The sequence below is a fragment of the Cynocephalus volans genome, chromosome 3, assembly GCF_027409185.1.
Source record: "Cynocephalus volans isolate mCynVol1 chromosome 3, mCynVol1.pri, whole genome shotgun sequence".
Lineage (NCBI taxonomy): Eukaryota > Metazoa > Chordata > Mammalia > Dermoptera > Cynocephalidae > Cynocephalus > Cynocephalus volans.
Window position 1 is genome coordinate 38,638,045 of NC_084462.1, and position 12,418 is coordinate 38,650,462.

Genomic DNA, 12,418 nt, shown 5'->3' on the forward strand with positions numbered 1-12,418 from the left:
TCGACAGCGGTAGCAGAGGCGGAAGCAGCGCCAGCGGTAGCGGCAGCAGCGGCAGAAGCAGAGGAACCAGCGGCAGCAGCGGAGGAGCCAGCGGAGGAGCCAGCGGCGGCGTCAGCGGCCTAAGCAGCACCGGTGGTAGCGGCGCCAGTGGCAGCAGCAGGGGAAGCAGCACCAGCGCTAGCGGGGGAAGAGGCGGCAGCGGAGCCGGCGGCAGCAGTGTGAGCAGCAGCAGCAGCGTGAGCATCGACAGCGGCATCAGCAGGGGAAGTGGCAGCAGCAGGGGCGACACCCTGAGGTACTGCCCCGTCACCCAGCAGCCCGGCAGAGTCCAAGCTGACCAGAGACGTGGCTCCCCGGAGAGGCCCAAGACCCAAGGCAACCACACACACAAGGTACTAGTGGCCAACTGAGTAGTCACTGAGGTAGCCATACCAAATTTGCAACCCCAGCAACATCTTAGTCAGACAATAGTGTCAAACCTGTGGACTGTGAAACCCCCTGCCACAATGAATAAACATCAAAGAAAAGATACCAGAAATATGAAAAATCAAGAAAGTACACCACCCAAAGATAATAAATCTCAAGCGCAAGAGCCTATAGAACAAGAAGCCCTTGAAATGACGGACAAGGAATTTCGAGTGATAATTCTAAGGAAACTGACTGAGATACAAGAAAACTCAGCTAGACATCATGTTGAAACGAGGAAAAGTATACAGGACCTGAAAGAGGAAATGTACAAGGAAATCAATGCCCTGAAAAAAAAATGTAGTAGAAACTGAAGAAGTTATTCAGCGAAATAAAAAACACAATAGAGAGTTTAACCAGCAGGCTTGTCAAGGTTGAAGAGAGAACCTCTGAACTTGAAGATGGGCTGTTTGAAATAACACAAGCAGACAAAAAAAAAAAAAAAAAAAAAAGAAAAGAAAAAAAGAATCAAAGGCATTGAAGAAAATCTGAGCGAGATATCAGACAACCGTAAGCACTCAAATCTCTGAGTCATGGGTATTCCAGAAGGGGAGGAAAAAGGAGAATGCATTGAAAACATATTCAACCAAATAGTGGCAGAAAATTTCCCAGGTATAGGAAAAAATCACAGATCTTCCGATCCAGGAAGCTCAACGATCTCCAAACGTATTCAACCCAAAAAGTCTTCTCCAAGACATGTTATAATCAAATTGGCAAAACTCAAATACAAAGAGAAAATCTTAAAAGCTGCAAGAGAGAAGCGTCAAATCACCTATAAGGGAGCCCCAATCAGGCTAACATCAGACTTTTCATCACAAACCCTAAAAGCTAGAAAGGAATGGGATGATATATTCAAAATACTAAAAGACAAAGATTGTCAGCCAAGAATACTCTACCCTGCAAGGCTATCCTTCTGAAAGGAAGGGCAAATAGTATATTTCTCAGACAGACAAAAACTGCGGGAGTTCAAACCACCCTTACAAGAAATCCTCAAGGGAGTACTGGGTTTGGTTCCTGAAAAATAACTACCACTACCAGAAAAACCCAAGAAAAATCTACACCCACTAGTATAATAAAAATGGCATTCATAAAGAGAAAACAAACAAAAAGGCTATCGATCTACAACCTAAGGAACCAACAAACACAGAAAACAAACAGTAAATCAGAAAGCAAGGAACAAAAGACACCTAAGACAACCAAACAACAATCAATAAAATGCTAGGAATAAATCAACACTTTTCAATAAGAACTCTTAATGTAAAAGGCTTAAATTCTCCAATCAAAAGACACAGACTGGCTGACTGGATTAAAAAGGAGGACCCAACTATATGCTGCCTTCAAGAGACCCACCTCACCCATAAAGACTCACATAGACTAAGAGTGAAAGGATGGAAAAAGATTTACCATGCAAACAGAAAAGAAAAACGAGCTGAAGTAGCTATGCTCATATCTGACAAAGTAGACTTTAAGCTAAAAACCATAAAAAGAGACAATGAGGGCCACTACATAATGATAAAAGGACTGATCCAACAAGAAGACATAACAATCAGAAATATGTACGCACCCAATGTTGGAGCAGCCAGATTTATAAAACAAACTCTATTAGACGTGAAAAAGGAAATAGACACTAATACCATAATAGCAGGGGACCTGAACACCCCGCTGTCAATATTAGACAGATCATCTAGGCAATGAATCAGCAGAGAAACACAAGATCTAAACAATACTCTAGACCAATTGGACATGGCAGATATCTACAGAACATTCCATCCAACAACCTCAGAATATTCATTCTTCTCATCAGCACATGGATCATTCTCCAGGATAGATCACATATTAGGTCACAAATCAAGTCTCAGGACCGACTCTGTGGCACACTTGGGAGAGCGTGGCGCTGGGAGCACAGCAGCGCTCTCCCGCCGCGGGTTCGGATCCTATATAGGGATTGTCGGTGTGCTCACTGGCTGAGCGCGGTGCGGCCAGTCACAAAAAAAAAAAAAAAAATAATTAAATAGAACCAATCTATTGAAATCCCACCAGATTAACAGATATGTCTGCATAAAAAGATAAACTTCCTTATCTTGTGAAAGCTATTATAAATAAAATTTAGAGAATAAAAAATTATAAAAAAAAAACAAAAAACAAAAACAAATCAAGTCTCAACAAATTTTAAAAAATTGGAATTATCCCATGTATTTTCTCAGACCATAATGGATTAAAACTAGAAATCAATAACAAATGGAATTCTGGAAACTATACAAACACATGGAAATTAAACAGCATTCTACTTAATGACATATGGGTCCAAGAAGAAATCAAGCAAGAAATCAAAAAATTTATTGAAACTATTGAAACTAATGAAAATAATGATACATCATACCAAAACCTGTGGGATACTGCAAAAGCAGTATTAAGGGGGAAATTTATTGCATTAAATGCTCACCTCAGAAGAATGGAAAGATGGCAAGTGAACAACCTAACACTTCACCTTAAAGAACTAGAAAAACAAGAACAATCCAAACCTAAAGTTAGCAGACGGAAAGAAATCATTAAGATCAGAGCAGAACTTAATGAAATTGAAACCCAAAAAACAATACAAAAGATCAATGAATCAAAAAGTTGGTTTTTTGAAAAGATAAATAAAATGGACAAACCATTAGCATGTCTAACAAAAATAAGAATAGAGAAGATTCAAATACCAAAATTAGAAATGAAAAAGGTGATATTACAAATGATTCATCTGAAATATAAAGAATCATTAGAGACTACTATAAACAACTATACACCAACAAGTTTGAAAATCTGGAGGAAATGGATAAATTTCTGGACACACACAAGCTCCCAAAACTGAGCCATGAAGATGTAGAAAATCTGACAGACCAATAACAACAAAGGAGATTGAAGCTGTTATCAGAAAGCTCCCAACAAAGAAAAGCCTAGGACCAGATGGATTCACAGCAGAATTTTACCAAACATTCAAAGAGGAGTTGACACCGATTCTGTACAAACTATTCCAAAAGACTGAAACAGACGCAAATCTCCTAAACTCATTCTATGAAGCAAACATCATCCTGATACCAAAATCAGGTAAAGATATAACCAAAAAAGAAAACTACAGACCCATATCCTTGATGAATATAGATGCAAAAATCCTCAATAAAATACTAGCAAACAGAATACAACAACACATACGTAAAATTATTCACCACGATCAAGTGGGATTCACCCCAGGGATGCAAGGTTGGTTCAAGATAAGCAAATCAATAAATGTGATACACCATATTAATAACATCAAACACAAGGACCATATGATCATCTCTATAGATGCTGAAAAAGCATTTGATAAAATTCAATACTCACTCATGACAAAGACCCTCTATAAGTTAGGTATAGACGGAAAGTATCTCAACATAATTAAAGCCATATATGATAAACCCACTGCCAATATCATCCTGAATGGGGAAAAGCTGAAAGCTTTTCCTTTAAGAACAGGAACCAGACAAGGATGCCCACTCTCACCACTCCTATTCAACATAGTGTTGGAAATACTAGCCAGAGCAATCAGAGAAGAGAAGGAAATAAATGGCATCCAGATTGGAAAAGATGAAGTCAAACTGTCCCTGTTTGCAGATTACATGATCCTATATATCGAACAGCCTAAAGCCTCTCCAAAAACCTCTTGGAAGTGATAAATGATTTCAGTACAGTAGCAGGATACAAAATCAACACACAAAAATCAGTAGCATTTCTATTCTCCAATAGTGAACATGCAGAAAGGGAAATTAAGAAAGCCTGCCCATTTACAATAGCCACCAAAAAAATAAAATACTTAGGAATTGAGTTAACCAAGGATGTGAAAAATCTCTATAATGAGAACTACAAACCACTGCTGAGAGAAATTAGAGAGGATACAAGGAGATGGAAAGATATCCCATGCTCTTGGACTGGAAGAATCAACATAGTGAAAATATCCATACTACCCAATGTGATATACAAATTCAATGCAATCCCCATCAAAATTCCAATGAGATTTTTCTCAGAAATGGAAAGAACTATCCAGACATTTATATGGAATAACAAAAGACCACGCATAGCAAAAACAATTCTGAGCAAAAAAAAAAAAAATAAAGCTGGAGGCATAACACTACCTGACTTTAAACTATACTACAAAGCTATAATAACCAAAACAGTATGGTACTGGCATAAAAACAGACACACGATCATTGGAATAGAATAGAGAATCCAGAAATCAACCCACACACCTACAGCCATCTGATCTTTGACAAAGGCACCAAGCCTATACACTGGGGAAGAGACTGCCTCTTTAGCAAATGGTGCTGGGAGAACTGGATATCAATATGCAGGAGAATGAAACTAGACCCATACCTTTCACCATACACTAAAGTCAACTCAAAATGGATTAAATAATTAAATATACACCCTGAAACAATAAAACTTCTTAAAGAAAACATAGGAGAGACACTTCAGGAAATAGGACTGGACACAGACTTCATGAATATGACCGCAAAAACACGAGCAACCAAAGGAAAAATAAACAAATGGGATTATATCAAACTAAAGAGCTTCTGCACAGCAATTAACAGAGTTAAAAGACAACCAACAGAGTGGGAGAAAATATTTGTGAAATATACATCTGACAAAGGATTAATATCCAGAATATACAAGGAACTCAAACAATTTTACAAGAGAAAAACAAGCAACCCAATTAAAAAATGGGCAAAAGAGCTAAGTAGGCATTTCTCTAAGGAAGATATACAAATGGCCAACAGACATATGAAAAATTGCTCAACATCACTCAGCATCCGGGAAACGCAAATCAAAACTACACTGAGATACCATGTCACCCCAGTTAGGATGGCTAAAATCCAAAAGACTCTGAATGATAAATGCTGGTGAGGTTGCGGAGAAAAAGGAACTCTCATACATTGTTGGTGGGACTGCAAAATGGTGCAGCCTCTATGGAAAATGGTATGGAGGTTCCTCAAACAACTGCAGATAGATCTGCCATATGACCCAGCTATCCCACTGCTGGCAATATACCCAGAGGAATGGAAATCATCAAGTCGAAGGTATACCTGTTCCCCAATGTTCATCGCAGCACTCTTTACAATAGCCAAGAGTTGGAACCAGCCCAAATGTCCATCATCTGATGAGTGGATATGGAAAATGTGGTATATCTACACAGTGGAATACTACTCAGCTATAAAAATGAATGAAATACTGCCATTTGCAACAACGTGGATGGAACTCGAGAGAATTATATTAAGTGAAACAAGTCAGGCACAGAAAGAAATACCACATGTTCTCACTTATTGGTGGGAGCTAAAAATAAATAAATAAATTCACACACACACACACACACACAAAAAAAAAAAAAAAAACCGGGGGGGGGGGGGGAAGAAGACATAACAACTACAATTCCTTGAAGTTGATACGACAAGCAAACAGAAAGGACATTGTTGGGTGGGAGGGGGGAGAGGGAGGAGGGAGGGGGGTTTCAGTAATGCGCCACAATAATCAACCACATTGTATATCGACAAAATAAAGAAAAATAAATAAATAAATAATAAAATAAATGAAACGTGCCATTTGTATATAAATATTTCAAGTCAAGGAGGGGAAGATATAAAGAGAATATATGAACAAGCCACCCAGTTACACGAATTCTACAATTCTAACTCTTTATAGTATTTGGGAATCTATAAAGAATTATCTACCCTCAGTCACTTGTTTTTTACCATTACTAAGACCATTAGTGGCCATTGTATTCCTTTTGATTTTTGGTCCCTGTCTCTTTAACCTTCTTGTCAAATTCGTTTCTTCTAGACTTCAACAGTTTCACGTGAGAATGGCAACACTACATGGCTTCTACCCTTTTCCAACCCAACCACCTGGAACTGAGCTATAAACCCCAGATCAGGTATTCAGACTTCTATTCCCAGATAGGTAGGACCTACAGTCCCGATCAGCCTGAAGTAGCTGTAGAAGAAGGACGTTTGTCCCTCACCATCCCTTAAAATTAAGAAAATGGAATCTCTGAGGGGGGAATGAGATAGGAGGTGCTCAGTTTCCATGGGTACGGGTTTCAGGACACACCTCTGGGTTTCAAACCACTCCCCAAGTTCTCAGATCCTTCCTTTAGGCCTTTCCCTGGAGGAGAGTCATTGTTACTTATTGCTCCTATTTTTAATACCAACATGGGGAGCTTGAATCTACAGGGGACTGACTTATATAACTCCAGTGGAGTTTTTCCTTTAATGACCTTTCATTGGGGGGGCACTGAAAAGCACTAAATATTTTTAAGGGTTTTTTGGTGAGTATGTTGGAATTTGACCAATGAGCATGCTCTAAAAGAGACCAACTGAGCCACGTGCAAGGCTGTTACATAACTGGGAACCATCTGCTTAGCTGAATATTCATTAGATAGCATGCATATATACAGATAAACTATAAAGGCTGAATCCTGGTAGAAGGCAGGAAGTGTAGATGCTTTAGTTTTGTGTCAAAACTTACTTCTAGCGGGCAGCTGCTCACTCTCTTGAGCCAGCCCACACTTTGTACTAAATTTTAAGTGTGTATTTCTCACTTTTGTATTAAAGTTGGTGTGGCCACCTCTCAAGTCTTTGGAGCCTCAACCACACTTTCCCTATGAAGTCTGTGTTTTTTATTCCTTACCTTAAACCTGTTTTAATTCCCTGCCATGACTCTGCTCTTGAATTCTTTCCTGTGTCAGAATCAAGAACTTGGTAGAGGATGGGGTGGACAGAGGCTAGCTATCAGACCTCCCCAGATCCTTTCCTCTAGTATCACAATAAACCAAAGTGGTATGGTAACAATCCAAATTTTATCATGGAAATAAGAGAACCACACTACTTTTCCTGAAACAGGTCTTCTAGTAGAAATGAAATTGTGATTACAGGAACTGTATCCTTCTAACTCAATTTTTGCTAGCAAAGCACAATTAACCTAACATAAAGTGAACTCTTTAAATACGTATAATAATAAATTACATATAAGACAGGAAACGGACATTCCAAACAGTTCACACGTACAAATACCTACCCCTCTAGGTCAATGTGTTATCCTCACCAGCTCATCAAATACAAAATGATTCACATTGATCAAATATCCAGTTGATCTGTAAGGGTCCTTTCTTGAATCTTGGGCACATAGTATAAACTTCATGTACTTTTTAAGTTTACTCTTGCTCAGCAAGAAAGTTAATCCAGCTAAGCTTCTACTAACCATTCCTATTCCACATTAAATTCTTAAATTGTAGGCAAGTTGGCATTATATTAGCAAGTTAATTGCAATGCCCAACAGATATGATGTTGCATGGGAAAGGACTAGTAGAACAGATAGGAGGTGCTCAGTTTCCCAGAGACTCCAGGTCTTAGGCCACTCCTCTGAGTCTCAATCCATACCCATACCCCAGAGTCTCAGGCCCCTCCCCTGCATCCTGAGCTAGAAGTGAGTTACACTGTTGCATGTTGTACCTATTTTCAGCACAACACAAGAAGAAGACAGAGACTGCAGGAGGCAAGCTTCATCAATTTCAGTGGTCAACATGCCCAATGTAAAGGAGCTTGGCCCTGAATGACTCTCCACTGGAGGTGCTAGAAAACACCAAGTATATTTTAATATACTCAGTGTATATGCTAGAATTTGACCACTGCACAGGCACTGAAAGAAAGAGTGCATGCACAAGGCTAAGAGTTACATAACTGGGAACCACCCCTTTAGCTGAATATTCATATAGCATTAATATGTATAGATAGACAACTATAAAAGGTAGAATCCAGGGCATAAGTGGGGCTGCTGCTCACTCTCGAGCCAGGCTACACTCTGCCTGTGACATGCTTGTTTCCTTACTCTTTACATTAAACCTTCTCTTGCTTTCTACTCTGACTCTGCTCTTGAATTCTTTCCTGCAGCAGAGTCAAGAATCTGGTAGAGGACAGGGCTGTGGTCAACTGGTAACAGAACGATTTTTTTTTCTGCATCCCCCTCCTTACTGTATGACATCATCAAGTTTACCACCACATACATAATGAATACTGCCCACTTTACTTTTTGTTTGCTTAACAAATATATCCCTAGAACTTTACTCATATATTGGTCTTTAATTAAGCGCTCCCACCTCTCTAAGCAAGAGAGAACTTCTCATTCCCGTAAACTCAAACGGCACTTAACTAAAATAACAAAAACATCTGCAAAAATATACTTTAAATATCATGAGAAGGTACTAAATAAAACAAGTGCTAGTAAATACTAAGTAATTCAACTGAACCCTTTCTATGAATGGCTAATTACCCAAGGGTGTAAGAGTATGGAATCAGATATCAGATAGGCATAGACACTAATCAGATATTTTATCATAAGAAAGTAACTTTAATCTATCTAAAAAAATTTTTTTCTAACTTAAAAAACTGAATAACACTGCCACATTCACTCATTTAGTATTTCTTAAAGATCTAGTTTGCGATGGGCTCTGTATAAGTGTTGTATCAATAGCAGGCAACTGAAGAAAAACACCACAAAATTCCAGATGCAAAAAAAAACAGCCATAAAATTGTCCTAAAACACCAACAGTGTCCAGTGTCCACTGGAGACACTTGCCATACTCACTGCGTTCAATACATGCTCCATAAATATCATTCCCCTTCCTTCCTGTACATTGCTTAGAATCCTAGAAGTCTGTCACACTTTTTTATCCAAAACGTAGTAGTCTCATTTTTACATATACTTATTTCCATCTCACCAGGTGTCTGTGCCTTCTGTGATCCAAAGATGAGTTTCCTTTCAGCTTTCAACATCATACAAAGTATAGAAAAGAAAAAAAAAAAAAAGAAGAAGAATTAGAAGAATTAGCTCAGAATATCTCTGAAAATATAAAAGGATATTTGAGGAACTGGCAAAGTGCAACACTACACTGCCATTTCAAAGTTTTTACACGAAGCTGAGATTTTCTGTAGAGAACAATGTGTGCTCTGAAAGTCTACTGAGGCACAATGACTGGATTTCAGAGTGTCACTTTAAGCTCAAATTTTCAAATCACTATACTCAGACAAGGTCCCATGTCATCATGAACCTAGCCAAGGCCTCTGCAATACTCTCTTACTTTTCTTTACAAGGTTATTTTACCTGGAGTGGTTTATGTTTCTTTCCTAAATGCAGCTAATGATTTTCAGCCTTGTTGCAACACTACGGGGTAGGATCCATTCTGAAGACATGTCAGAAAATTCTCTCTTCCTTTCAGAGTCATCAACTAAGTGGGCAAAAGGGCAGCACATGAGACTGAAAAAGTTGCAACACACAAATTATCCCATTTCAGGCTCCCACGATAAAATAAACCCACAATAATATGCCTTGCTTTATATATTTCACAAAATTCATGTGCTAACCATCATTATATATATAAACAGGACCAAGGGAACTGGAATACAAAGATGAGTAAGACAAAATATAACAGTGTAGTATCAACTGGATTGGAAAAATTCACCCTATATATTAGAGGATTTAACTGACTACTTGCAGAAATCAAAGAAGTGATACTTAACATGAATATACTATGTAAAGTGTTTTGTTTTTTTTTAATCTTTGGGACATTCTAAAAACTCTAGACAGATAGCACTATCATCACATAACTTTCCATGTAAATCAGTTTCTACCTGTAAAATCCTATTACAGTAAGAACCTGTAAGAAACAAAACACCAGCATATTAAATACAAGACTTCTAAAATTTCACATGATAACCTAATTAAGGACTAATGAGTTCACCAAAGCAGGTAGTTCCCTAAATAACTTTCAAAATCCTTTTAACCCAAGTCAAATTTATCTACCATATAAACAAAGAATATCACAAATACTTTATATCTTATTTTAGGTTAGCATAACTATTCAATCCCAGAATTCTATTTGAAACTGTTCAGTAAATCACAATAGAAACACATTAAACAAGATAAGCATATGAATATATTTATGGAGTCAGAGGTAATAAAATATATGTATCAGGAAACAAGAAAGTTGTTGCCCAACCGTGTTTTAAATGAGACGTGTACTAATTTGAACGCCAGAATGTAGATGATTTCTAAGTGACACCAAGTATTTAGTGCCATGAATGTTTGAAAACCGGTATGTTTTTATGTGTCCCTAATGTTATGTGTTATGTTGTAGAAGCTCAGGTCTAGCAAATCATAATACAAGATTCACACACCTATCTCAAACCTCAATTATATGAAAATATATGTCCCAAGTTGTTCTCTAGTAATACAGCCCACAAGCAATCAGGGTTCTCAAACAAGCCAGGAAACTCCAGGAAGAAGAGAATGGTATCACCAAACAAAATAGCTACAAGAAATAAGCATCTTGCAGAATCTAGCATTCTTGTAACTCAGCTTTAACTTGCAAAATAGGCCAACATTAGTTAAGGGAATATTAGAAAATAGGTTTTCTTCAAATATGCAGCATAATCACTCATGCCAAATTCTAAGGGTCATCCATACCAGCAGACCTATACAAGGAGGAATGTTTTCCTTCCAAAAGAAAAAAAATAAACGTACCACGAATTATTAGAAGTAGGTCCACAGAACAGACTGGGTAAAAAATCTTTTCATGACAACCACACATTCTTTCTAGGGAGGAAGTATCTGTCTTCTCATTCAATTTGTTTTAACTGAGTTGCTATGCCTCCCGAGATCCACAGAGTGCTTCGTCTGGGATTTTGGTAAATCAAAAAGTTCGTTTCAACATTTACAAACTCTAAAAACAGTAACACAACATCTGTATTATATAAATCTCCTAAACAAACTTAAGGCTTTGATACTTTTTTGTTCCTTACCTGATTGTTAGTGACCATCAATCCTGGAAACTACTCTGGCAGAGACCATATGAAGTTGTTGACAGCAACTGTAGCCACACTGATGTTTCCTTTTCTTGGACAACTACCACTTGCAAGGAAATGATTTTAAAGTTAGAAAAGGTGACAAATATACAACCACCACTGGTAAAATCAAGAGTAAACATAATCCCAATCAGTCTACCAGTCTTAAATTAATTATTTATTACTATGGAGGTAACACCAATATCTAACACTTACACTTAACACCTACAAGCGATATGGATAATTTACTCACTGCCTAGTTGAAACTTTTATCAAAACCTAAAAACCTCCTCTCTCTGCCCCCTTTTAAAAATGACTTCTTTGTTCCAATGCCAACTATACTACCTAGAGCATTTCGTAACTACTTAACTAGAACAGATCATCTACTCCTGAAAACTTGTAGTACATCATTAAGTGGTACAGTTGAACACAAGCATATAATTTGTACCTTAGTGTGCTGATTTTATTTTAGGCTATTATCTTTATTATAAGTAATCCAATTTATCTCAGATATGCAACCCCCCCTACCTCCCAGTAACTAGGTTCTGCCAATCATTTATAAATTTATAAATGAATACTTACTAGTAGGCAATGATTATCCCAGGATCACATCCTCTGTTCTAATGAAAGGGCACTGTAAAAACTGATCCACTGAGGTAAACTTCCCAAGAAAAGGAATAACTCCTATTTGGAACACTTTGATTTAATGAGCATAAGGTCTGATTCACCACCGCTACTTCCTTCAGTATATACATGGCCTTTCAAGGCATTTCATTCCATCCCCACTTCCATTCAGATAATGTGGAATAGTCAAGTGAGAAGCAATAGGCCAGGTGTGAAGCTTAGCACAACCACTTAAACATCCTAGTCATGAGTCTCCTTATCTGTAAAGGTTATTAACCAACACCAGTCGATGCATAAAGTGAAAGTTAGAAGGCAGAAGCTTGTATCACAATCACTGTATCCTAAAAATTAAGCAGAAAATTATTTGAATGAATTCCTTAATAGGATTCACCTCATCCACAATAATTTCAAGATCAGAAAATCCC

The 12,418-nt window shown here is 37.8% G+C and overlaps 1 non-coding gene across 1 annotated transcript; it reads right to left on the reverse strand.

The window, feature by feature from the left end:
- Positions 1–9,504: 9,504 nt before the first annotated feature.
- Positions 9,505–9,578, reverse strand: LOC134374460 (small nucleolar RNA SNORD107). Its single transcript, XR_010023304.1, has one exon. It is a non-coding gene; the product is annotated as a small nucleolar RNA SNORD107 (small nucleolar RNA).
- Positions 9,579–12,418: the final 2,840 nt, after the last annotated feature.